Source organism: Papio anubis, chromosome 3 (genome assembly GCF_008728515.1).
Source record: "Papio anubis isolate 15944 chromosome 3, Panubis1.0, whole genome shotgun sequence".
NCBI lineage: Eukaryota > Metazoa > Chordata > Mammalia > Primates > Cercopithecidae > Papio > Papio anubis.
Window position 1 is genome coordinate 170,412,402 of NC_044978.1, and position 27,644 is coordinate 170,440,045.

At 40.2% G+C, this 27,644-nt stretch overlaps 2 long non-coding RNA genes across 2 annotated transcripts in view; both read right to left on the reverse strand.

Annotated features, from left to right (window-relative positions):
- Positions 1 to 22,935, reverse strand: part of LOC110740423 — a 50,399-nt gene extending 27,464 nt beyond the window's left edge. The window contains exon 1 of the long non-coding RNA XR_002521961.2: positions 21,156 to 22,935. This is a non-coding gene — a long non-coding RNA (uncharacterized LOC110740423). The remainder of the gene's footprint in view (positions 1 to 21,155) is intronic.
- Positions 22,936 to 23,071: 136 nt separating this feature from the next.
- LOC110740427 overlaps positions 23,072 to 27,644 on the reverse strand; it is a 39,588-nt gene continuing 35,015 nt past the window's right edge. The window contains exons 3-4 of the long non-coding RNA XR_002521960.2: positions 24,872 to 24,971; positions 23,072 to 23,556 (exon numbers count right to left, since the gene is read on the reverse strand). This is a non-coding gene — a long non-coding RNA (uncharacterized LOC110740427). The remainder of the gene's footprint in view (positions 23,557 to 24,871; positions 24,972 to 27,644) is intronic.

The window sequence follows — 27,644 nt, forward strand, 5'->3', positions numbered from 1 at the left end:
GGGAATATGAATTGCTTCACCATATCATCTCTACCAGGAGAGGCAAAAGTTCAGTCCCTGGTTTCCCTCCCATAAATCTGAGGAGAAAGGACCCTGCCTCAGGACGTTGGGCCTCTGGGATTACTTATTTCTCTCAGTATTGTCCACTTGCCACTTTTACCAGCAACACTGACCTTTGCTAGCACTGCTTTAACAAGGTACCACCAACAGAATGGTTTAAACAGTATATTGTCCCATAGTTCTGGAGGCTAGAAGTCCAAGACCAAGGTGTCAGAAGAGTTGTTTCCTTCTGAGGGATGTGACGAAGAACTGCTTCCAGTTCTCCCCTAGCTTCTGGGGGTTTGCTGGTGTATTAGTTCATTTCCATGCTGCTGATAAAGACATACCCAAGACTGAGCAATTTACATAAGAAAGAGGTTTATTGAACTTACACTGACTGGGGAGGCCTCACAATCATGGTGGAAGGTGAAAAGCATGTCTTACATGGCAGCAGATAAGAGAAAAAGAGCTTGTGCAGGGAAATTCCCCTTTTTAAAACCATCAAATCTCATGAGACTTATTCACTATTACAAGACAGCATAGGAAAGATCTGCTCCCATGATTAAATTACCTCCCACAGGGTCCCTTCCATAACACATGGGAATTTAAGATGAGATTTGTGTGGGGACACAGAGCCAAACCATATCATTCTGCCCCTGGCCCTCTCATATCCTCACATTTCAAAACCAATCATGCCTCCCCAACAGTCCCCCAAAATGTTGGCTCATTTCAGCATTAACTCAAAAGTCCATAGTCCAAAATTTCATCCAAGACAAGGCAAGTCCCTTCCTCTTATGAGCCTGTAAAATCAAAATCAAGTTAGTTACTTCCTAGATACAATGGGGGTACAGGCATTCAGTAAATACAGCTGTTCCAAATGGGAGAAATTGGCCAAAACAAAGGGGCTACAGGCCCCATGCAAGTCCAAAATTCAGCAGAGCAGTCAAATCTTAAAGCTCCACATGATCTCCTTTGACTCCATGTCTCACATCTAGGTCATGCTGATGTAAGAGGTGGGTTCCCATGGTCTTAGGCAGCTCCGCCCCTGTGGCTTTGCAGGGTAAAGCTCCCTCTTCACTGCTTTCATGGACTGGCGTTGAGTGTCTGTGGCTTTTCCAGGTGCACAGTGCAAGCTGTCGTTGTATCTACCATTCTGGGATCTGGAGGATGGTCACCCTCTTCTCACAACTCCACCAGGTAGTGCCAAATTCCCCACACCAGGAATTTATGTGGGGGCTCTGACCCAACATTTCCCTTCCACATTGCACTAGCAGAGGTCCTCCATGAGAGCCCCACCCTCTGCAGCAAACCTCTGCCTGGACATCCAGGTGTTTTCATACATCCTCTGAAAACTAGGCAGAGGTTCCCAAACCTCAATTCTCAGCTTCTGTGCATCTACACCACATGGAAACTGACAAGTCTTGGGGCTTGCACCCTCTGAAGCCACGGCCCGAGCTGTACCTTGGCCCCTTTTAGTCATGGCTGGAGCAGCTGGGATGCAAGGCACCAAGTTCCTAGGCTGCACACAGCATGAAGACCCTGGGCCTAGCCCACAAAATCATTTTTTCCTCCTAGGCCTCCAGACCAGTGATGGGAGGAGCTGCCATGAAGACCTTTGACATGTCCTGGAGACATTTTCCCTAATGTCTTGAGGATTAATATCTGGCTTCTTGTTACTTATGCAAATTTCTATAGCAGGCTTCACTTGAATTTCTCCTGAGGAAATGGGATTTTCTTCTCTATCACATTGTCAGGATGCAAATTTGCCAAACTTTTATGCTCTGCTTCCTTTATAATACTGAATACCTTTAACAGCACCCAAGACTCCTTTTGAATGCTTTGCCACTTAGAAATTTCTTCTGCCAGATACCCTAAATCATCTCTCTCTAAAGTTCCACAAATATCTAGGGCAGGGGCAAAATGCCACTAGTTTCTTTGCTAAAACATGACAAGAGTCACCTTTGCTCCAGTTTCCAACAAGATCTCCATCTGAGATCACCTCAGCTTGGACCTTATAGTTCATATCAATCATCTCCATCTGAGATCACCTCAGCTTGATCTTCATAGTTCACATCACTATCAGCATTTTGATCAATGCCATTCAACAAGTCTTTAGGAAGTTCCAAACTTTCCCACGTTTTCCTGTCTTCTTCTGAGCCCTCCAAACTGTTCCAACTTCTGCCTGTTACCCACTTCCAAAGTCACTTCCACATTTTCAGGGATCTTTTCAGCAGCACCCCACTCTACTCATACCATTTTACTGTATTAGTCCGTTTTCATGCTGCAGATAAAGACATACCTGAGACTGGGCAATTTACAAAAGAAAGAGGTTTATTTGACTTACAGTTCCACATGGCTGTGGAGGCCTCACAATCATGGTGGAAGGTGAAAGGCATGTCTCACATGGTGGCAGACAAGAGAAGAGAGCTTGTGTAAGGAAACTCCGCTTTTCAAAAATTATCAGATCTCTTGAGACTTATTCACTATCATGAGAACAGCACAGGAAAGACCTGCCCCCATGATTCAATTACCTCCCACAACTCCCTCCCATAACACATGGGAATTTAAGATGAGATTTGGGTGGGGACAGAGCCAAACCATATCAGCTGGCAATCTTTGACATTTCTAGACTTCTAGCAGTATCACCCCAGTCTCTGCCTTCATATTTACATGGCATTCTCCCTGTGTGTATGTCTGTGTCCAGATTTCCTCTTCTTATAAAGACAACAGCATATGGGATTAAAGGCCCACCCTATTCCAGTATCATTTCATCTTAACTAATTACATCTACAGTGACCCTATTTCCAAATAAGGTTACATTCTTAGGTACTGGGGCTTAAGACTTCAACATATAAATGTTGATGCCTTTATAAAAAATATATAGTTTGAAAGACACAATTCAATCCATAAGAGCCTTCTAAGTACCTCCCTGGACCCCTGCCCTGGGTGCTGCAATTTTATAATCTAATTGTCTAATCCTTGTTCTGTAGGGAGGAATGGAGAGGTTTGTCCTCAGCTTTTATTTTCTTCCCACCCCAGTTGCATGTATCATTTCTCTGTGGTCTATAGCAAAGGCTAAGCTTATGATACTGTTCTTCTGATTTATGTTGGCAGAAAACATGAGAGAGAGAAACAAACACAACAAAAGAGCTTCCTCCGTGTGCAGTTCCTGCCTTCCTCCATTCTGAGCTGCCATTTTTCCTCTATATTGTGACCCCACTGTTGTTTTATCTCTGGGAGTTTTTCACAGTTTTTATTCACAATCCAGCTCCACCACCTTCTCTCTTGCTTCTGTGGCATTTCAAAAAATTCTTTCACAGGCAGGAGACTTAGTCCATGTGAATTTGATATCTAGTTGGAAACAACCTTTGCCTGAAGTTGTTTTCTAGATACCAGTATGCAGGAAAACCCTTAGTTTATCAGCTATTTCTGATTTAGGGAAGAAAAAAATATGTGTTTTTATAATTCCTACAATGGAGGCAAATGGGTAGGTAATTAAAGCCAAAAGCGAAGTTTTAAAATATATTTTAAAGTTAAAGATTTTTGCTCAAGAAACAGTAAGCAACTGTATAAAAGTTAGGACGCTGATAAATGATTCTTTTCCAGACATGGATTATTGTTGAAAACAAGAGGATGCTTGTTAAAGTGCCGTAGATATATTCATTTTTCTTTTCAGCATTGTTTGCTTAATACTTTGCTATGGTTCTTCCTGTCAACTTAAGAATAATGAGATCTGTAAGTTTGGAAAGGACACTTTATTTCTTATGGAGGATTACAGCCTGTAACATGACCATTCTGACAGACTAAGAGTGTAGCCCCCAGTCCAAGCCTAGAATCAGGCACTTGGAGAGAGGGAAGAGTGAGACAGGAATTTAAGCTAAACAAGTTGGTCAAGTATACATATTCAACAGATTACAGGAGGAGCTATGAATATTCATGAAGGTGGTCCTAACTCATGTGTACTGAATAAAATATACAACCTATGTTCGCTATGGGATGGAGACTTAACTTTAAGTGTATTATGCAGGTCTTTACAGGACACAAAAGCATTTGAGTGTGCAGCCCCTGTAAACTGGTCAGAACCAGTTCATGATCAGTAGACTCTTACCAGGAGAAAGTGATTGAAATCAGTCTCTTGTCCAATCAAAGCTACAGTTGTGGCTTGTGGAACAGGAGAACCAGTCAGTATCTTGTGGTAGTTGAGCTGCAAATTTAATATTGCTTATCTTGAAGTCAGTGCTTGCTTCACTTCTACAGAAAAATAAAAACCTGAGGCAGTTAGAACATAGTTTATTCGTGGCCGGCTGTGATGGCTCGTGCCTGTAGTCCCAGCACTTTCGGAGGCCGAGGCGGGGGGATTGCTTGAGCCCAGGAGCTCAAGATCAGCCTGGACAACATGGCAAAACCCCGTCTCTACTAAAAATAAAAATACGTAAATAGATAAAAATTAAAATAAAAAAATAAAAAAATGTTAAGCATTTTTAAAAAAAAGAACATAGTTTAGTCTCTTAAGTGTAGGGGCCTAGGTCTTGCATGGCATGGTCTTAGGTTTATAGTTTGGGATCATATTGCCACAGAGTCCATTCTGTCAGTCTTATGATCTCCTATTTTAACATCAATGCTGATCAGTTGTGTTTAAACCCAAAAGGAAGAGGGTATAATGAGGCGTATCTGATTTCTTGTCCCATCATGGCCAGGAACTCAGTTTTTACAGTTTCTCTGGGGTACCCTTGGCCAAGGGGGGGCTGTATGCAGTCAGTTGAGGGGAGTTAGGATTTTCTTTTAGTTCGCATTTCTCATGCTGTAATGCACTTTTACTAGCTGAATGTGTTGGAAGGAACCATGGGATGAGAGTCGAAATGCCCAGGGGCTTGACTTGACACTGAGCAGGTCCACTGAGCTTCAGTTTTCTTCTGTCAAATAAGGGGCTAGAGCCCACATTCTGTCCACATTCTTACCACAATTAACATTCCATGAAATAGCATTTGCTTGTCACGGAGTGAAGATCAGTGTGCATTGTACTTTTGTTAGTTTGAGAACTTGAAGGGGCTAAACCTCCAAGAAATTTTGTACATATTTTATTTTGTATTGATTTATCTCACAGATGGATGATATAACTTATTTGCAGTAATTCTGAAGTTAATTTTATAAATCTGATGGTAAAATGAGATTTATAAATATACAATTTGACCCTAATGTCTACATTTCTAAATGGATAGAAAATGAACACATTCTAAAAACACCCAAAACAAAGCCATATAATATGCAAAGTAGACAAACGTTCCTTTGATTTAAAGAATGTACTTCAAAAAATGAATTTACTTCTCAAGTCTATCCTTGATGGTCATGACCTTGGGAGTCTTGAGGAGTACTGGCCAGAAATCCTGTAGAATGTCCTGTAATTTGAGTTTGTCTGAAGTTTTTCTTGCAATTATCCTGGGATTATTGGCTTTTTGCAAAAACCTTACCGATGTGAATTGCATCATATCAGATTAGGTGATACATTATATTTGCATGATACCACTATACTATATTAACTTTGATTACCTGACTAAAACGGTGTTTTCCAGGTTTCTCCACTGCAAAGGTACTGTTTTTCCTTGTCCCTGTGTTATTCTTTGCAAGGAGTCATTAAATATAGTCCACTTTCAGTGACAAGAAGTGGGGGAATTAAACTCCAACTCTGAATGGAGTGGGAGACCACTACATATGTCATTTGAAATTCTCCTATATTGCTTGACTTTTTGATACATATGTTCTATTTTGCTTTGTTTTAGCCATATATCAATGGTGCGGTACAGTTGGCTCATAGCTTGAAAGAGCCTACTGTTAAATTTTCAGAAACTTTGCATACTGGTTGACATCAAGTTGGTAGCCTAAAATCAACTATGGTGGGAATGTTTATACCATAGATACTGGCAAACACTACAAATTCGGACTTTTTTTCCTAGGGAGCTGGCTGTAAAAGTTATCAGCATACCCCTGTATTGCACATAGGCCAAATAAACACACCAAAATATTAAATACCAAAAAAGCAAAGGAAGATAGTAAATAGATATCACCATGGGCCCTTTATTTCTTTCCTGATTGAAACAGAAAAAGAAATCAGAAGATGTCCGTGCCCTGCCACCTCACTTCTACATCAGACACTACGCCATTGACAATGAAGAGGCTCAGCCACAAGTCTAGACAAGCTCTCAGCTGTTTGACCCCATCAATGGAGCCATACCATCTACACCATCTCTGGAGCCATAACATTCTTCAGACTCCCAGCTGATAAACTTTTAATATCTATATTGCTTTGTATTACCCTGAATGCAAATGTGAGGTTTCTGGATCAAATCAGTAATTACTACTTATTTATAGCAATAACTGCATCCATTCCTCATGCCTCAATTCTTTCCCCTTCAGGACTGGCACAATGAGAGCCATACATGACTACACAAAGGAGTTTCTTGTATCACGAGAGAGGAACCCCAGAAACATGAATCTGCAAGCCTATGTACAAGTTGCCCTCTCCACTTCAGAGAGAGGGAGGGAAATCTGGTCTTATTGTATATGTGGGCGCTTTGGAAAGGGAAGAGGAAGTTTCCTGGTTTCTTTCCCTTCTGAATGTAAATAAATGTCTCATCCCCAAGGGTAAGTAAGACAAACTGGAGTTTACAACCAAGGGCCTTATTCCCCTCTTCAGAATGTAAATACGTAGATAACTCTTCAAATCCTTGTTAAAGTCTCCTGGATTTAAATCACCATCTTACTTGCAGGCTTGTTCTTTATCGCAAGCCCCAGATTTCTTCACTCAGAAAGCCCTAAACATACAGATATAAAAATATTTTCTCTACTTTCCCACACCATCTCCTAGTAGAAGGCAGAGACCATGTAGATCAACAATTTGAAGTTGTATTTAAAAAGAGCTAAATGGAGAAGAAAACTCCTAAGCAGTCTTTAGTCTCTGGGGTCTTTTGTTATAATCCATAACACCAATATTGTGGTTTTTATCAAAAGAGGTGAGGTAACTCCCACTTATAGGACCCTAAAATTGGGCAAACAAAATTTTTTAGAATGATCGTTGGTCCCATGAAGAGAAACAAGTAGCAAGTGCTGTTTCTCCAGTAAAATGATAAATGCTCCTCTGCAAATTCATCAGGCAGAGTTGGTGTCGACATTGTACAGAGTAGCCCCAAGGTGAGCTGGAAGGATTGCATCCCCCGTCATCCCTATCACTTGGACTCATTGCAGGCCTCCTGAATTGGAATCTCCAAGATTCTGGTCTCCAGGAATCCAAATTTTTAAGTCTCTTCAGGTGACTCAAAGGGCACCCCAATTTACCCTCAGCTTCTCCAAGGTTCCTCCCAATTCAAAATGTTATGGTTCTGAAAAAGATTACAACTCCACCTACAGATGATAGTTGGTTTTGCAGCAACTCAATATACACCAGGAATATAGTTTCAGTGGGATGTAAACATGAAAACCCGAAACATTAACTTTTCTACAATTATTGCCTTCATATAGACTCTTTAAAATTTCCTTTGATATCTTTATTATTCTGTTTTCACACTGCTATAAAGAACTACCTGAGAGTGGATAATTTGTGAAGCAAGAGGTTTAATTGACTCACGGATGCACAGGCTTAATGGGAAGCATGACTGGGGAGCCTCAAGAAACTTACAATCATGGCAGAAGGTGAAGGGGAAGCAGGCACCTTCTTTACATGATGGCTCCTGTGGGGAAGTGCCATACACTTTAAACCATCAGATCTCATGAGAACTCACTCACTATCATGAGAAGAGCATGGGGGAAATTCGCCCCCATGATCCAATCACCTCCCCCCAGCATTGGGAATTACAATTCAACATGAGATTTGGGTGGGGACACAGAGCCGAACCATATCATTCCTCCCCTGGACCCTCCCAAATTGCATGTCCTCACATTTCAAAACCAATCATGCCTTCCCAACAGTCCCCCAAAGTCTTAACTCATTCCAGCATTAACTCAAAAATCCAAGGCCAAAGTCTTATCGGAGACAAACTAAGTCCCTGCTGCCTATAAGCCTGTAAAATCAAAACCAAGTTAGTTACTTCCAAAGTACAATAGGAGTACAGGCATTGGGTAAATGCTCCCATTCCAAAAGGGAGAAATTGGCCAAAACAAAGGTGCTACAGGCCCTATGCAGGTCTGAAATCCAGCAGGGCAGTCATTAAACCTTAAAGCTCCAAAATAATCTCCTTTGACTGTATGTCTCACATCCAAGCCCCACTGACACAAAGAATGGACTCCCAAGGTCTGAAGCAGCTCCATCCCTGTTGTTCCGCAGAGTACAGCCTCTGTGGCTGCTTTCATGGACTGGCATTGAGTGTCTGAGGCATTTCCAAGTGTATGCTGCAAGCTTTCAGTGGATCTACCATTCTGGGGTCTGAAGGATGGTGACCCTCTTCTCACAGCTCCACTAGGCAATACCCCAGTGGGGACTCTACGTGGGAGCTCCAACCCCACATTTCCTCTCTGCACTGGCCTAGTAGAGGTTCTCTATGAGGGCTCTGCCCCTGCAGCAGACTTCTGCCTGGACATCCAGGCTTTTCCCTGCATCCTCTGAAATCTAGGTGGAGGTTCCCAAGCTTCACCTCTTGCCTTTTGGGGACCTAAAGGCCCCACAGCATGTGGAAGTCACCAAGGTTTGGGGCTTGCACCATCTGAACCAATGGCCTGACCTGTAACTTGGCCCCTTTTAGCCATGGCTGGGGCTGGAGTGGCTGGGACACAGGATGCCATATCCAGAGGCTCCACAGAGCAGTAGGTCCCTGGGCTTGGCCCATGAAACTATTTTTTTTCTCCTAGATCTCCAGGCCTGTGATGGCAGGGGCTGCCATAAAAGTCCCTGAAATACCCTGAAGATATTTTTCCCATTGTTTTGGTTATTAACATTTGGCATCTCTTTACTTATGCAAATGTCTGCAGCAGGCTTGAATTTCTCCCCAGAAAATGAGTTTTTATTTTATACCACGTGGCTGGGCTGCAAATTTTCCAAACTTTTATGCTCTGCTCCCCTTTTAAATATAAGTCACAGTTCAGATAATCTCTTTGTTCATGCATATGAGCATACATGTTCAGAAAACCCAGTGAACTCCTGAATGTTTTGCTCCTTAGAAATTTCATCTGCCAAATACCCTAAATCATCTCTCTCAAGTTCAAATTTCCACAGATTTCTAGGGCAGAGGCAAAATGCTGCCAGTCTCTTTGCTAAAACATAACAAGAGTGACTTTTCCAGTTCCCAATAAGTTCCTCATATTCATCTGAGGCCACCTCACCCTGGACTTCACTATCCATATCATTATCAGCATTTTGGTCAAAACCATTTCACAAGTCTCTAGGAAGTTCCAAACTTTCCCACATATTCCTGTCTTCTTTTGAGCTCTCCAAACTGTTACAACCTCTGCCCATTACCCAGTTCCAAAGTCACTTCCACTTTTTCAGGTATCTTTATGGCAGTGCCTCCACTCCCAGTACCAATTTTCTGTGTTAATTTGTCTTCATACTGCCATAAAGATACTACCTGAGACTGGGTAATTTATGAAGAAAAGAGGTTTAATTGGCTCACAGTTCTGCAGGCATAACAGGAAGCATGACTAAGAGGCCTTGGGAAACTTACAATCATGGCAGAAGGTGAAGGAGAAGTAAGCACCTTCTTCACATGGTGGCAGGAGGTGGGGGAGAAATGCCACACATTTTCAAACAATCAGATTTCATGAGAACTTAATATCATGAGTACAGCATGGGGGAAATTTGCCCCTATGATCCAATCATTTTCCATCAGGTCCCTCCCTCAACATTAGGAATTACAATTTCACATGAGATTTGGGTGCGGACACAGAACCAAACCATATCAACATCTTTGAGGGACATCTTGAGCAAGTGCTATAACTTTCCAGACATATCCTGCTATTAAAAGTCCACACCAGTTTAAAACTTGAGACTTAAACATGATTTAAATCTCATCTTCTCTTTGATCCCTCCTCAACACTGCCCACCTCAGGTTGTTTGGGTGCCATAAAGAATTACGATAGAAGTTGGGGACGTGAGCTACTCTTTCCTAATCAGTCTCAGACCCCTTAAAGGAGAAGGAGAGGTGTGTAATTCCTGACACATGAACCTCCATCCCTTTCTTCTTTTGAGTCTAGCTCTCCTAAGGTTGGTGGAAAGTGGAGAGGAGAGAGACTCATTGGAGAAGGTGGTGGAGGATGTCTTTTTATGTAACTACTAACATTCTGTGACATATTGGTGGTGGAGAGGTGCCCCCACGTGGGTCAGATTTGGACTGAGATTGATTTTGTTTTGAGGTCATTGTACCTCACCAGTACCACCATTGTCCCTCACCAGTACCATGTCTCTCACCAGTACCATTAAGTGGGGATTAGAGCACACCATTCATTGGCATACCATCATGGGTGCTTCCACTAAACAGCAGCATTGAATAGTCATGACAGAAGGCCATGACCTACAAAACCAAAAATATTTACTGTCTTAAACTTCATGTAAAAATTTGTCCACTCCTGTGATAGTGGAAAGAACTCCAGGTTGGAGTCAGAAGATATTAATTTTAATGTCATTTCTACTTCTTTCTCAACTATGTACTGAAGATAGTCTAGCTTTCCACCTGCGCATTATCCATTCCCTGCTTATTCTAGTAACTCACCCCAGGTAAAAGTTCCCCCCAGCTAAAGTCTCCATTATGACACAGTTGCATCACTTAGGGTGACTTTAGGGACAGCTCCAAACTGAGGACCCAGCTTCGAACTGCTTTAAATAAGAAGAGAATAATCATAGAAGCCCATGGGCAGGCAAAGTTCAATGGCTCAGGGATATCATTAAAGACCAGGAATCTTGCCACCTCTCTACTTTGCAGGTTACAGTGACATCTTAGTCTTAATGGTTTATTCCATTTCTTCTGGTATCATGTTGCCAATTTTTCTTGCAGGAACCACCTCTCCTGATGGAAACACTTTATCCAGAAGTGCTTTGTTAACTATAAAGTACCAGGTAAGTATAAGGAGTTACATTGTCACTGTTATGTTGTTATTTTGTGAAATCCCTAACAAACAAACAAAAAACAGCAGTGGGTTGTTGATTTAAAGTCTTTATTCTGGCCGGCCATGGTGGCTCATGCCTGTAATCCCAGCACTTTGGGAGGCCATGGCGGGTGGATCACTTGAGGCCAGGAGTTCAAGACTAGCCTGGGAAACATGGCAAAACCCTGTCTCTACTAAAAATACAAAAATTAGCTGGGTGTGGCAGCACACGCTTATAGTTCCACTACTCAGGAAGCTGAGGCATTGGAATCACTTGAGCCTGGGAGGTGGAGATTGCAGTGAGCCAAGATCGCGCCACTGCACTCCAGCCTGGGCAACAGAGTGAGACTCTTAAAAAAAAAGAAAAAAAAAACAGCATTGGGAATAGGGAATAAATGAAATTACTTGATATGTTTACTCTTTCATTCATTTATTCATTAAGAAAATACTTTTGATCATATACTAGAGTATATGTCAAACACTGTGATAGATGGTGGGATACAAGATTAAGATATAAGAAGATTAAGACAAAGAAACTCTATAATGGTTCACTAATAAGGCTTTCTGTGATTTTTATTTAAGGAATTTTTACCTGGTTTCAAAGTACTTCTAAAAATTGTTAACATCATTGGTTAAAATTTGGATGCCCAAAAGGTTAAATTTAACCACTGTGACCATTTTGTTTGCCCAAATAGTGCTTTCAAATAATTGGACTTTTACTCTTTTGGGGTGCACTTTATAATCTGCTGGTAGCTCTGAAAATGGGCATGAATACAAAAATTTGCATACAATTTTAGGGAGTTCCATGAATCCTCAGGTGAAAGCTCTTTGATGTGATAGTTGTATCACTTAGAAGGATTTAAGCTGCAATTAACTGTAAATCCAAGCTCACACTGCTTTGAACAAGAAGGAAATATACCTGGAAGTCCGATTAGGCCTTATGTTCCAGACTGAATTGTGTTCCCCTTGCCCAAAATTTATATGTTGAAGCCCTATTCTCCAATGTGACTGTATTTCAAGATAGGGTAATTAAAGTTAAATGAGGTCATAAGGATGTTGCCCTAACCTGATAGGGCCAGTGTCCTCTTAAAAAGAGGAAGAAACACCAGAGGTCTCTCTCTCTCTCCATGAGCACACACAGAAGAAAGACCATGCGAGGACACAGTGAGAAGACGGCAAGCCAGGAAGAGAGGCCTCACCAGAAACCAACCCTTCTGGTACCTTAATCTTGCACTTCCAGCCTCCAGAACGATGAGAAAGTAAACTTCTATTGTCTAAGTCACCCAGTCTGGGGTATATTGTCATGGCAGCGCTAGTTGACTAAAACATCTTTCCAAAATTGGCAGCTCTCTAAAGCCTTCTGTTGGCTTCCTGTAAAAATTGGGTTACTCAAGGATGACATGACTATGGCTCTGATGTGGACAATGTTGCAAAATCCCTGAGGCCCATTAATAACATGAAAGATAGCAGCTGATGCGTATTGAGAACTTACCATATCCCAGGTACCATACCGTGTGCCTTACATATATTATATCATTTAATTATTATGATAGGAATAATTGTCCCTATCTGACAAGAAAAAAACTGAAGGTATTTGACTCCAAAAGGTTTCTCTCTCCATTATGCATCCCTAGTTTGAGTAACTAGGCTATAGTATGGCCCAAAAGTGTACCTCCAAAGGCTGGGCTCATTGAAGGGGCCCCAAGTTCACAGTCATATCTGATCCCATATTCAAACACTCACCCAGTGTTTCTGCAGATGCCCAAGATGAACCCTTAGACCTGGGTAGTGACAGATGCAAATTTGTTCTCTGGACTCCGAGGTGCAGAAAAAAAATAATATTCCACCTAATTCCTGTCTACACCCAATAGATAGTAGAAAAAATCTAAATTTGCTAACTCTCTTCCAGTTTAAAACAATGCCATTTCAGATTAAATACTTGTCAGCCCAAATTTCATATATCAAAAAACTGAAACACATCTAATCCACTCTTTCTATTATTAAGACTTAACAATGGAGCTGAATTAAGAAAAAAGAGAATGTGATGTAGGGGTGTCAGATGCCCAGTCCCTGCCTCCTCTAGACTGCGGATACCAGAAGGAGTCCTGGGAGAGAGGAAAAGACAAGAATGAGAAACCCCTCCCCACGTCTGGTCCCAAGGGGATATAGTGGAAGTGTGAGTAGACTAGCAGCCAAAGAGACGGTCTGTCCTTGTTTCCTCTCTCTGGGCTCTGGCTGGGAAATAGGGAAGGGTCCATCCCTAAAAATTCGTAAAAATGGGAAAGGGGAGGGTGCATCCAGGAAGGTATAGGACGTCAAGGAAAGACAGCACTTGCCTCACTCACACGTGTGGCTCTGAGGGGTGACCTCCTGCCAGAATGCCCCGCCACCACCATTGAAGAAATCATCTCTGAGCGCCTTTGCCACGTCAGACACTGATCCAGCACATCACACAAGGAGATGACCATATTTTAATTGCATGCACATGTGTGTGTACATGAATTTTTGGATCATTTTATTCTATTAAACTTCCTGAAAAAAATATAAATTTTAGAGATGAAATAGTATTTTCACTGCACCAGGAGCACTTTGGGATTTAAAGACAGTTCTTAAAAGAATCCTTTTGTAAAGTAAAGGTTAAGTCCCCAGTTGTTTGTTTTGTTTTGTTTCTAATGCAAGCTCAGATTTTTCCTATACATTTGGTTTACTTAAATTATACACACACACACACTCACACACAAAAATATCTCAATTCCCTTGGCAGCCCATGATATTTGCTTCATTTATCAGATTGGAAGAAGGAGAAATATTGAAGAGATGAGGAAGATGAGATGGGTAATTTGTGCTGTGGAATTTTTAAATAAAATTTTCCTAGAACAATCACATTTTCACATTTGCAATTTATATTGTTTTTCTGTCATGAGTGGTTTAGAAACTAAACAAACAAAAACCTACATCAGAGGAAAGGTAATGGAACAAACTGAAATGCTGGTTTAGAACCATGAGTTTAGTGGGAGCGTATTATTATACTTTCTTAATTCTGCCACGTGGCAAGGTTTTCTATGTGATTAATGAGCCACCATTGTACAACATTACCAGAAGGCAAACAATTCCAATTACTGATAGGGCTAAACCATAATTACCATGCAAATGATTTCAATAATGTAATAGAATGGAATATCTGGTCATTACAGGGCAGACAATTCACAATGTTAATTGGGGTTAGTCTGTTTTCAGAGAGTAAATAATATTAACAGTAATATAAATCCAAACTAATATTAGGTTTGACTTTGCTTATAATCAAGGGGAATGGTCTACTTCCGAAATTACGTTTACATTACAAAGACAACCCATACTTGCTTCGGTTTCTATCATAAGTAAAATGATTTGGATCGAAAATACTAGGAAGCAAAATGATATCGAGATTGAAAATTTGAGAAGAGAGGTCAGCAACTGAAGGCCTTTAGACAAGAATTCAGACATGGGAATAGACAACCTCTAATTCCCAGAGTTGCCCAAATGTACTGGGGGCAGGAGATGATGGTTGAGAACTCCACAACTAGGGGAGGACAAAGAGAAAGAAAACTGCTGTTAAGTCACCCTCTTAAATCCTATTTTTCCTCTCATTCTTTCTTCTATTACCCCAAGTTTTAATCTTACATGACCACCTACTTGGTCTCTTATAACAGTTTTCAAGTCAGCTTCCTGCTCACTCCCTCCTCTTCCCCATTCATACTTACCTCTTCCCCATTCTGTGCAATATCAGTAGTAAAACACAGCTAAACACTACCAAAGTCCTAATACTTTCTACTTCCATTCTGAAGTACCCAGAGGCTCCTTTCCCCAGAACCTTCCTCTCACCATTCTGTACAGTCCCTAGGAAGCGCATGCCCAACTTGGCCATTTATATTCATTCTTCCAAGGCTCCGAAGACTCAGATGAATTGGGTTTTTTTGTTTGTTTGTTTTGCTCCAGCAGCAGTGCCCTCAATTTTGTGAAATTCCTCTACTTATACTTCCACAGTAGACATAGTTTCTGTTTGTGGCTCCTCCCATCCTATTTTTAAGCTTGATTCTCCAGTTTCCCTCCTATTAACTGATCCACACAGACCTCTAACAAATTCCCCTTTTATAAGATCTTGGCCAGAGTTCATTTTTGTGGCTTTCCAAAGAGGAACCCTAACTGATACACCTCTCCTAAGAAATTTAAGCCAGATCCACATGGCTTCCCCTGAGGAATAGGAGGGAAGATAGTCATGATTATCTGGCAAATTGGGACTGTGTCTAAGGATTGCTTGCAGTCATTTTAAATTGGAAAATATCCTGTGAGTAGATGACATAATCAGATCCAGTGGAGGTAGTGGTTAAGAACCAAGCTCCAGAGCCAGGCCATGTGGGTTTAAACCTCACTTCCTCCAGTGAATAGTTCTATGACCTTGGGCAAGTTGCTTAATAGTGAAATGGAGAAAGCAAGAAGCCGTTCCTCCTGGGACTACTACAAGAATGAATGAGCTGTACCTGTGGAATTCATAGAGCAGACCCTGACACCAGGAAGCATTTGTAAGCATGCAAAATGTGATTATTAAGACTTCTGAAAAATAGGCTCTGTGAATAAGCAAATAAGATTTTAAAAATAATGGTTCAATAAACTGACCTGACATCCATATACAAGTAATTGTATAGCATCCAAAGTAGTCACCCGGGGGCTACAAATAGTCTCATGATGTTGCCATTATTCAAGGTTTGTTTTTTTGTTTTTTTCAGAATTTCTCCTTTAGAATTTTATTTAGAACCTGCCATACATAGGTTTGATTGCCCTCGTTCCAGCAAAAAAGGGATTTAGTTACAAAATCCCAACAAAAATAATGATTAGAATACGCAGGCTAAATGTGTGACCATTCCTCCTTCTGGTCACCCAAGCCTTGTGCTGCAGGTAACCACAGAGGTGAGGAACTGGGAATCTTTGCCCCTGTGAGCCTCACTGGCTTGGGGAAACCAAGTCCTGTGGAACAACTCCAAGTGCTTGCCTGGAAAGACTCTTAAGTCTCCTCAGCGGCCTTTAAAAGATACCAGATGACTTCCAAGGAAATCTCAGTCCCAGAAAATTTTCCTGGCCCTGTGTCCCATCTCACTTCTCCTAAAGGTCTTGATCAGTAAGTGCTGCTGCTACCGCCACCACCTCTTGGTCCTTTGCCAAGGCTTGGGTGGGTTGCTCCCCAGTCCTGTCTGTAGTGCTTTCTTAAGCTCTCCAAAGGTATCCAGAGTCAGTCCATTCATCATAGCCCCTGATGCATGTTAACCTGAATCAGTTCCCAGCAAACTAAATCTATGGGGTATCTGAAGGTCCAATCAATGCCTTATTAAAGTTTAACCCTCTGCATGGCTCAGGATTCGAAGACAGCTGAGAGTGAGAAAATTTAGCTCCCAACTGCCAATAAGAGCAGGAAATTAAAAAGCCCATGGGCTCCCATCCCAGTGCCAACTGATGCTGTGCTTTTTATTCAGGACTCCCCAGTGCCTACAGATGTCTTGGTTGAAGGGTAGTGGTGGTAGATATCATCGAGGCACAGTTGTATTTCAATGTATGTGTAAATCAAAGAAACAGTGTTTGAGTAGAAGCGGGACTTGCTGATCCCGTTATGATCCCAAAAGATGGTCCAGGTGACCAAGTCCTATGGTGAACACAAGTGGTGGTACAGTCCTCCAATAGTAACTACTTTTTAGGGATACTGGCTTACCAGTGATGCCGCCTAGGAGGCCTCTGAGCCCAACCAGTCAGGCTCTTAGATGAAAGCTGCTTCAGTTCCTACAGCCTCAGAGACAGAGACAGATGATCGTCTCTGAAGCCAGTATAGACATAAAGTGCAGCTCAATGAGTGAGAAGAGGCTTGGGAATAGATGAGTGGTTCTGCTGCTCACCCCTGGGAAGCCTAAACTGCAGAGACAAAGGTTGGTGGGAGGAAAAACAGGTCTATTTGAAGAGCCAGCAAACCAAGAAGATGGTAGACTAGCATCCTAAAGTATCATCTTAAGTTGGTACGAATTTCAGGCTCTTTTTATGTTAAGGGCAGGGGGAAGAAGAGGGAGTTGTGATCAAGAGGTGACCAGTGACTGCAGACATCTGAGTGCTGGTGAGGGTTCGAGGAGATTGGTAACTTGTGCACCTGTATATCTTTAACAAAGCACAGTTAATTGTTTACCTACTTTCCCTCTAAGTCCAGAGTTAGTTATAAAAACTCCATGAGTGCTGTTTTTGCATATTATCTCAGTGCTCTAAAATTATCCTAGCCTAGGTGCAGGAATGGGTAAATGCTCCTTACACAAAAACGGGGTTAGTTATATTAGTTCATTTGCTGTTTCCCTGGTACAATAAAAGCCAGGGCTGTTCAGAAACAGGGCTACAAGTGGGACTCTACTGCGAAGACACAGGCTCCAGGGAGGTCATTCTCTGCCTGTGCAGGGGAAACAGTCCCTGAAATGAGGGTGGAAAACAGTAGAGGAGGCCCATTCTCAAGGCCCTTCTGGATTAGTGACCCACAGCATGAGGCTCCATGGAGACACCTGCAGCACTTACAAGGCAGAGCCTAGTGGGTTTCAGTGACAAGAGGCTGGTATAGGTCTCCTGCCACAATTTTGACACCGAGCTCCTAACACCATCTTGGCAGTCTCAGTGACCATTTCTTCAGCAATGTTGCTAAATTTAAGCTAGTACAAATTAACACCCAATTTTTTATAATTTCTCCTTTCTCAACTACTAAATCTTGTTAATATATATCAATTGCTGACTGTATATACTAATGCTTTATTTTGAATTTTATAAACAAATATTCTTAAGGAAGATTCATCTGTTTTCATTTCTCATATTGTCTTTGTTTTGTTTTCAAGGGGAGATCAGCCTTATAAAATGAGCTTAAGAACTTTGTCTTTCTCTAGTCACTGGAACAGTCTGCATAAGCTAGTGAAGAATCTTTCTTCACAATTTATTGGGTTTAGTCTTGAAAATTGTCTGATCCAGGTGAGTGACAGCATATGTCTGTGTGTGTGTGTGTCTGTTTTTGAAGACTAATTCAATTTCTCTAGTGTTAACAGGACTTTTCAGATTTTCCATAGCTTCTTAAATCATTTTTGGTTCTCTACATTTTTCTACAAGCTTAATGAACTATTTGTAAACTTTTTGGCATAAAGTTGGAAATATCTGTAATATCTTCTGTATCTGGTTGCGATTCCTTTTTCATTCCTAATGTTAATCATCATTTACCAGTGATAAATGCTTAATATCAATTATCTATGCTGTAAGTTTGTCTGTTTTGTTAGCCTTTTCAAAGAACTAGTTTTAATGTTCACTGATGGTCTATTTTTTTGCCTCCCATTTAATTAATTTCTGCTTTTATCTTCATTATTCCCTTTTTCTCTTGCTTTAAGGTTACTCTGCCATTCTTTTTCTAACTTCTCAGACTAAATAGCTTCTTTTGTAATTTTATATCCTTTTTTGTCTAATAAATGTATTAAAGCCATAAATCTAAAGTATTGCAACAGCTAAATCCCATTATCTTTTATATGTAGTTTTGTTGTTATTCTCTTCTTAATATTTTGTAATTTTTACTCTAATTTCTTCTTAAGGTATACATTATTAATTGATAACTATGAATTTTTTAATTTCCAAAACTGTGGGGAGTGTTTTTAGTATCAATTGCTAGTTTAAATTGCATTTCAGTCAAACAACGGGGTCTACAGTATATTAATTTTTAGGCAATATAACTTTTTTGTGGCTCAAATTTTTTTGTGTGTCATTCAGTAATATGTGTAATTCTCTAACTAATGGGATCAGGGCTCTATTATGTTCATTTCATTGTATTGCTCAAATTTTCTAAATCCTTAAAAAACTGTTTTATCAAATTTTGAGAACATGTGATAAATTCTCCCATATTTAGTAAGAATATACCCTTGAAATTCTTTAGGTGTTTACTTCAGTTTTTTGAAAGACGATTTATTAGGTGCAGATGGGGTCAGACTATTTTCGTTTCCTGTTTTTATTTTATTGTTATATAGTCACTCTCTTATCCCTAACATTGCTTTTACTGCATGAAAAAGGTAGTATCAAGCTAATATTGATCATTAATGTTAATAATAATGCCACTCTTTTGTTTTTTGACACGGAGTCTGGCTTTGTCACCCAAGCTGGAGTGCAGTGGTGCAATCTCCGCTCACTGCAATGCTTGCCTCCCTAGTTCAAGCAATTCTTCTGCCTCAGCCTCTGGAGTAACTGGGATTACAGGTGTGCACCACCATGCCCAGCTAATTTATTTATTTATTTATTTTTAGTAGAAATGGGGTTTGACCATGTTGGCCAGGCTTGTCTCGAACTCCTGACCTCATGTGATCTGCCCACCTCGGCCTCCCAAAGTACTGGGATTACAGGCGTAAGCCACCATGCCAAGCCAATAATAATGCTACTTTTAATACTGCTATCACAACTTTTTGGGGAGGAGGGCTTAAATAGAAAACTCCTTGTTTCCTGGAGGCAGTGAGCATGGCTTGGACTGCCAGCCTGCAAGCTCAGGGCCCCTTTGCTTAGGCCAGCCCTCGGTGAGAGAAAGCAGAAGCATGCCCTGTAAGCTCTGTCTTGTCTCTCCTTGCCCTGCATATGCTATCGTTTTCCCCAGATATGTGAAAATTTAGGAAAAAGGGGAATTTTCTGGGAAAAAAAGTCATCATTAGTTTGAGTTTTTGAAAGAAAGTTGCTCCTGCTCTACCAGGCTGCAATCTAATAAATATTTCCTGTTAATATTTCCAGGGACAGGAGAGCCAAGACTTTGCTGATGAGCCCTTCTTCATGGGCTGCTGACATCTGCAGATGCTGCTAAGCAGAAGTGCCCTGTTCCGAGCAGCTCATCCCGCTCCTCCTACCGTACTGCAGCTCCTCTCCACCCCGGGTAGGTCTTATCCAGCTCTCTCACCCAGGACAAAGAGCACATACCAGTGTCTAGGACATTTGATGGCTATCAAGACACTTCAGTCTAAGTTCAGCTCTGCCATGAAGAAGCTCAGAGGCTGGGAAAATCTACTTGGCCCGTCTGGGTGTATCTTTCTTCTATAAAGTAAGGGAGGTGCTTTTTTTTTTTTTTTTTTTTTAATGTTTCAGGTCATTGCTAGCTGAGGGAAATGTTATGAATCTATCTAATTGTAGTAAGTGATCCGGTTTTTAACATATTATGAATTTCAAATCCTAAGTGCTTCGCTGAGAAATTAGACAAATCCTCGGAATTAGGCAAAAGAGGGCTTGGTGATTGGGAATGGCAGGAAAAGCCATGGATAATAGGAAATATTTATTAGATTGCAGCCTGGTAAAGCAGGAGCAACTTTCTTTAAAAAACTCAAACTAATGATGACTTTTTTCCCCCAGAAAATTCCCCTTTTTCCTAAACTTTCACGTATCTGGGGAAAACGACAATTTTCAAAACAAAGCAGGTGTAAGTAAGGCTAAAACATGTTTAATACATAATATCCCTTTGAATTTTATCTTGTTCCTCCAAAAATCTAACAAAGTAACTTTCTCCTAAGGAAAAAAGACTAAACACATACATATTTTTGAGAGCTTTTCCTAGGAAATCTTACCTATACCAGTGTTTTCACCCTAAAGTGCTACATAATTTGGGAAAATCACAATACGTATCAAAATTCAGACACAAAAAGCACAAATCTGAAACCCCAAAGCACAGCTTTCCTGCTTCCTTATCGTCAAGCCTATGAATTTCACTAGGTGGCAGCATGTAATAACAAATAATGACATTACAAGGTTATAAATAATAAAACTGTAACAAGCTACTTTAATAGCAAATGTCAGCCTCACAAAGATTCTAAAATAATAGAAAGAGTTCTAGTCCTTTTTCAGCATAACTCTAAAGTCCTTTAGAGGACTTTTTTTCTCCACACATTCACACATTCTATTTTAAGTAAATATTCTTGGGACTAAAGACTAATGGCTAGACGGGTTAGGATTCACTTTGACATCTTTTCTTCATTAATATTTAGATAAAGGAAATGAAAACTCACCTCTAAGCCCAAATAAGTTTTAAAAGATACCAACAATCAGTTACAATTAAGTCTTTCCCAAGGTCAGGATTTTATTTGGCAATTAGTGATCTAGAAAAGAATACGAAAATTTTTGATCTAGAAAAAAACATACCAATGCAACTGAAATATTTAAGGCCATAGGTATCATTCTACAAATTCAGGGCATGAACACATTTTGCCTGACCTGAACTCTGTGTGTGTGTGTGTGTGTGTGTGTGTGAATTGTCCATATTCAAATTTGAACTTTTTTCATAGAAAACTGAGAGAAATTAAGGAAGAGCTAAGTTGACAGAGAGTCACATTCACACAGAGTCACATTCATAGACAGTCACATTTACACAGAGTCACATCTCAATATTATTAAGAAGTCAATTCTACCCAATCAAATTTCCAGCAAGCATTTTTGGTAAAGATTGACATGTTAATTCAATAATTTGCAAATCCAAATGACACAGAATTGCCAAAACTATTCTGAAAAAAAAGAACAAAGTTTAAAAACTTAAACTACGTAATTTCAAAACTTATTCGAAAGCTGCAGTAACCAAGACAGCATGATAGAGATACAAAGAGAGACATACACATCAATGGAAGACAAGACAATGAAGAGTTTAGAAACATGCAAACACATATGGCCCATTAATTTCTGCTGAAAATGCCAAAATAAATAAATGGAAATACAGTCGTCTTTTTAGTAAATGGTGTTGAAAAACTAACTATCCATATGCAAAAACTAACTATCCATATGCAAAAAAGCTCAATTTTTAATTCACACCACACATTAAAATTCATTTAAAATGGATAAGACCTAAGTGAAAAAGCCGTAACTACAAAACTTCTATACAGTGAAAAACAATTTACATTAAAAAGCATAACAGAAAATCCTCATAACCTTGGGGACAGGCAAAGATTTCTTAGATAGAAAGGACACACCATAAAAGAAAACCTGATAGATTTGACTTTATCAAAACTTGTCCTTTTTAAAAGACAGTATTAAGAAAATGCAAAGACAAGCCACAGATTGGTAGAAAATGTCCACAATCCATATATATGAGAAAACACTTGTATTCAGAATCCATAAAGAATTCTTCCAACTCAATAACAAGACAAACACACACCAGTAAAAAATGGACAAAAGATTTGGACGCTTCACAAAAGAAGATATATGAGTAGCCAATAAACTCATGAAAAGATAGTCAACATCATTAGTCTTTAGACCAATGCAAATTTAAACCAAAATAAAATATAACTGCACACCTATTAGAATGGATAAAATTTAATAGACTGGCAATATCAAGTATTAATGAAGGTAAGAAGCAACATTGCTGGTGAAAAACCATCTGACAATTTCTTATAAATGTGTATTTACCATGCCACTATTCAGTATATACCCAGAAGAAATCAAAGTGTATGCATACGCACACAAATCTCCATAGCAGCTTTGTTCATAATAGCCAACCATTGGAAACAACCCAAATGTGTGGTGTGATTGGATAAACAGATTGTGGTATACTTATAAATAGACTACCACTCAGAAATAAAAATGAACAAATTACTGATAACAACATGAATGAATCTCAAAAATGCTTTGTTGAAGAGTCTGGACACAAAAGAGTGTATACTATCTGATACTATTCGTATAAACAGTTAAAACTAATGTGGCACTTGGGCGCAGTAGCTCACACCTGTAATCCCAGCACTCTGGGAGGCTGAGGCAGGTGGATCACTTGAGGTCAGGAGTTAGAGACTATTCTGGCCAACATAGTGAAAACCCATCTCTACTGAAAATACAAAAATTAACATGGCATGGTGGCGGGCACCCATAATCCCAACTACTCAGGAGGCTGAGGCAGGGGAATCACTTAAACTCGGGAGGCAGAGGTTGCAGTGAGCCGAGATCGCCTCATTGCACTCCATCCAGCCTGGATGACAGAGTGAGACTCTGTCTCAAAAACAAACAAACAAACAAAAAACTCTAACGTGGCTTTCTGCATTCGAACAAACACAACTACTCTATACTAAGAGCAAGCAGATCTGTGGTTTCTTGAGATTGGAGATGGGGGACTTTACAAAGGGGCATGAGGTAACTTTTTAGGGTGATGGAATCAAAATTATGTCTTGATTGGGCTGGCAATTACATACGTGAATATATATATATGTGTATATATATATTTTTTTGAAACTCATCGAACAGTGCATTTAAAAGAAGGGGGGAAAGTATACAAATTACCCCACAATAAAGATAACCAAATTAGTGGGCCCAGCAGTGTGGGGAGGGGAAATATAAGAAAGAGTAATTGCACCAACGTCTCTGTTTTCTGCAGCTTCCCTTTGATGCGTGACACACGTGTGCTTCCGGTAGCCATGCTTCATGCTTTCTGCACTAGAATATATTAAGGATTCAATACAAATAGCAAAGAATTCTCAGTCTCTCCACCTACAAACACTTCACACTTTATTTTTTCTGCATTTTTGTACATCTGCTTTTCTTTCTGTCATCCTGACTGCTGCACTAGTCCAAACATAGCAATGAAGAGTATTGTGTGTGTGTGTGTGTGTATGTATATATATACACATATATATATATATAATCTGCTTTACATAAAATCCCATCAGTCATAAGCCCAGCATAGCAGACATTGGGAATATAAAGACTACCTGCCATAAAATAGTAAGTGCAGAGACCATGACGTATTTATTTCTAAGGAGTCACACTTCACCAAATGAATAAGGCTCCAGAGGAGGTGGAAAGGACAGGGCAAAGAGACAAGCAGGGGAACTGGCCTTAGGAAAATCCAGGATCCCTGTCATTGAGACAGGAAAGAAGGGCTGAAAATAGAGGTGTTGTGAGGGGGATGCTGCAGAATTGGCAGCCTTTTGTCTCTGCATTGTAGAAGAAAAAGTGGATAGGGTGGGGTTGGGGCTTGAGGGAAATGAGAAAAGTTTGCAACAGCCACTGTGAGGAACTAGAAACAAGTTCACCACGGAAGAGCGGTACTGACACTGCCCAGTGCCAGGTGTGATCAGAAGCCCTCAGTTTCTGATGGAACTGGTCAGTCACCAGGCAAAACTGTCTCTTCTGAGAGTCTTGGGTCTGTTCTTTTTTTTTTCACAAGCAGGCATTTGAGCATTTTGAAAATGCAAAAGTGTATATATATATATATATATATATCTTACTACACATTTCTGGGTAGTGAGACTATGGAGGTGATACTTTTGTTACTATTAGGTTGGTCAAAAGTAATTGTGGTTTTTGCCGTTACTTTCAATGACGACAACCGCCAATTATTTTTGCACCAACCTAATATAAATGTCCGTAAGTTCTCTCCTTTCCAGTTAAACATCTCAACCTACAATCATTCCTCAAAAAGCAATCATTTTGCCATCTTGGCAGTTTTCTCTTGGAAAAAGATAAAAAACAACAAAAAGTTAATAATTCTTCACATTACTTTATGTGATGGTTAACTTTCTGTGTCAACTTGGCTGGGCCACAATGCCTAGATATTTCATCAAACTTTATTCTAGATGTTTCTGTGAATATGGTTTTTGAATGAGATTTGTATTTAAATTGGCTGATTTTGGGCAAAGCAGACTGCCCTCCATAATGTGGGTGGGCCCCATTCAATCAACTGAAGGCTTTATTAGAACAAAAACTGACCTTCCCCCTGAGCAAAAAAGAATTCTGCAGGTGGACTGACCTTGGACTTGAAGGGCAACTCTCCTGTGGGTCTCCAGTCTGCTGGCCTGCACGAACAGGTTTTGGACTCACTAACCCTCCACAACCACATGAGCCAATTCCTTAAAATAAACCCAGATAGATAAATAGATGGAGATATAGTAACAAAGATAGATATAAACATAGACACAGACACAGATATAGATATATAAAGATAGCGATATATAATTCTGTTGCTTCTATTTCTCTGAAGAACCCTTGCTAATATATCTTATTTTTTAAAATGCCTTCACATAAGCTATCCAGTAGGTGGATCATGGAAGCCATTTTGCTAATCAGCTCATACAGATTTCATTCACTCAGAAAGAGACATAACATATAAGATCCCTCCTCCGTTTCTTCTAACAGTAATTTCCAAATACCAAACCCTATAGAGACCACCAAATTTTGTGTGATATTTAGAATATCAATAGAGATCATAAAAGAGTTAGTTACACAGTGGTATGTTCAGTTTTTAAATTATTTAAGACCCTTATTAACAAGTGCTTGCAGTTTGTTAACTTTTTTTGGGAAAAAAAGTCAAGTTATAAACTTTTATTACAAATTAAAAATGTTCTTAAAAATCTCAACTTGACTGGATATAAAACATTTAAAAATCTTTAAAGGCATATTGAGTGAAACCAAGCCTCCATTCATGTCATTTAAAAAAATAATTAGTGAGCAGCAATTGGTTTATTTTCCGACTTTCCCACTGATCTTCAAATACATTGCTTTTGTTCAAATAATGCAGGGTTTCTAACACTCCAATTGTAAATATTTTTACTAAAGTGGATTTGAAATTTAGTCTTGAATCTATTGAGAATGATGAGGATTTTGCTGGAACAAAGATGACTAATAATTATTATCAAGAACAGCAAGAGCTAGGCTGATGCAATTGGCAATTCACCCACATATTTCCAAAAGTGGCCCACCTTTTATAGATGCATGATATGATACTAGCACCCTTCTCTTCATGCTAAGCTGCCAGGGTCTTTTCTTTGACCTAGTTTGTTGACAGATCATTACTTTCAAGCAAATAAACCCTTATCCCTGTGTTTAGGATGGGAAGTGAATTGGGGAACATAGTATACATAGGACATATTGTCTCTCTTTTGAACTCTAGTTATGTAGGATTTTGTTTGCAGGGCAGAGCTACTTTAGATCAGAACCACCAGCACAGCTAAACCAGATATTAAGATAGTGAAATTGCTTTGTACTTATTGCCACATGGCTGCCATCCTATGCAAACACCTTCACCCCGTACTATCAGTACCTCTTCTCTGGTACATTCTTAGGACCCTCCAAGACCTTTCCACAATTTCTAACTTAAGGGGTAATGCATGGCAGAGGTGGGACCCTTAGGACCCTCATCTGGAGCTACTGCCAGCATTTATTCCAGTCGGGCAGCATCCATGCCCTATTGATTGCTAAATATTCTAATAACACACTTGATTGGTAGGGTCATTTTTGAGCATCTTTTGACCTCCTTTGTTTGCTCATAGAGAGATTTTGATTGCTTAATCTATTTGTGTTAAAAATAAGAAGTACAAGCATTTGTATAACAATCTATCCTTTCTAGCTTTCCCAATACATTAGCTTATTCAACAACTATTCATTTAGCCCTGCCGTGTTTCAATCACTGTGATAGGTATATACACGCACATGTATATGCACACATCATTTACTCCTCATGATGGTCCCCTAACTTGGGTGGTACTATAATAAATTTTATGAAAAATTATAATGTTAATAATGTTATATTATATTAGTATATCATTGTGATATTAATTATAATAATTATAATCAGTAATATAATAATTATATTAAAATAATTATATTATTATTATGTATTATTCTGTATGCTAGATGACAGGCACTATGCTGAACACATAACACGGATTTGCCAATTTGATCTACAGAAATGTCTTGAGATATATTCTTTTTTCATCTCCATTAGATGGACGAGTCAGCTGGGACTGGAAAAGATTAGGATACATCCTTAAGGCTAAAGAGCTGTAGGAACAGGGCAAGGACTCTGATCCAGGTTATCCAGTTCCAACTTTTCCACTGTTTTCTCCATTGTTCCAAGTTCCCTTGCATTAGAAGTTGATATTGGGGGGCAGAGCAAGATGGCCGAATAGGAAGAGCTCCAATCTCCAACTCCCAGCGTGAGTGACACAGAAGACCGGTGATTTCTGCAGTTTCAACTGAGGTACTGGGTTCATCTCACTAGGGAGTGCCAGACAATCTGTGCTGGTCAGCTGCTGCAGCCCGACCAGCCAGAGCTGAAGCAGGGCGAGGCATCGCCTCACCTGGGAAGCGCAAGGGGAAAGGGAATCCCTTTTCCTAGCCAGGGGAACTGAGACACACAACACCTGGAAAATCGGGTAACTCCCACCCCAATACTGCGCTTTAAGCAAACAGGCACACCAGGAGATTATATCCCACACCTGGCCGGGAGGGTCCCACGCCCACGGAGCCTCCCTCATTGCTAGCACAGCAGTCTGCGATCTCGCGGCAAGGCAGCAGCGAGGCTGGGGGAGGGGCGCCCGCCATTGCTGAGGCTTAAGTAGGTAAACAAAGCCGCTGGGAAGCTCGAACTGGGTGGAGCTCACAGCAGCTCAAGGAAACCCGCCTGTCTCTGTAGACTCCACCTCGGGGGACAGGGCACAGTAAACAACCACAAAAGCAGCAGAAACTTCTGCAGATGCAAACGACTCTGTCTGACAGCTTTGAAGAGAGCAGTGGATCTCCCA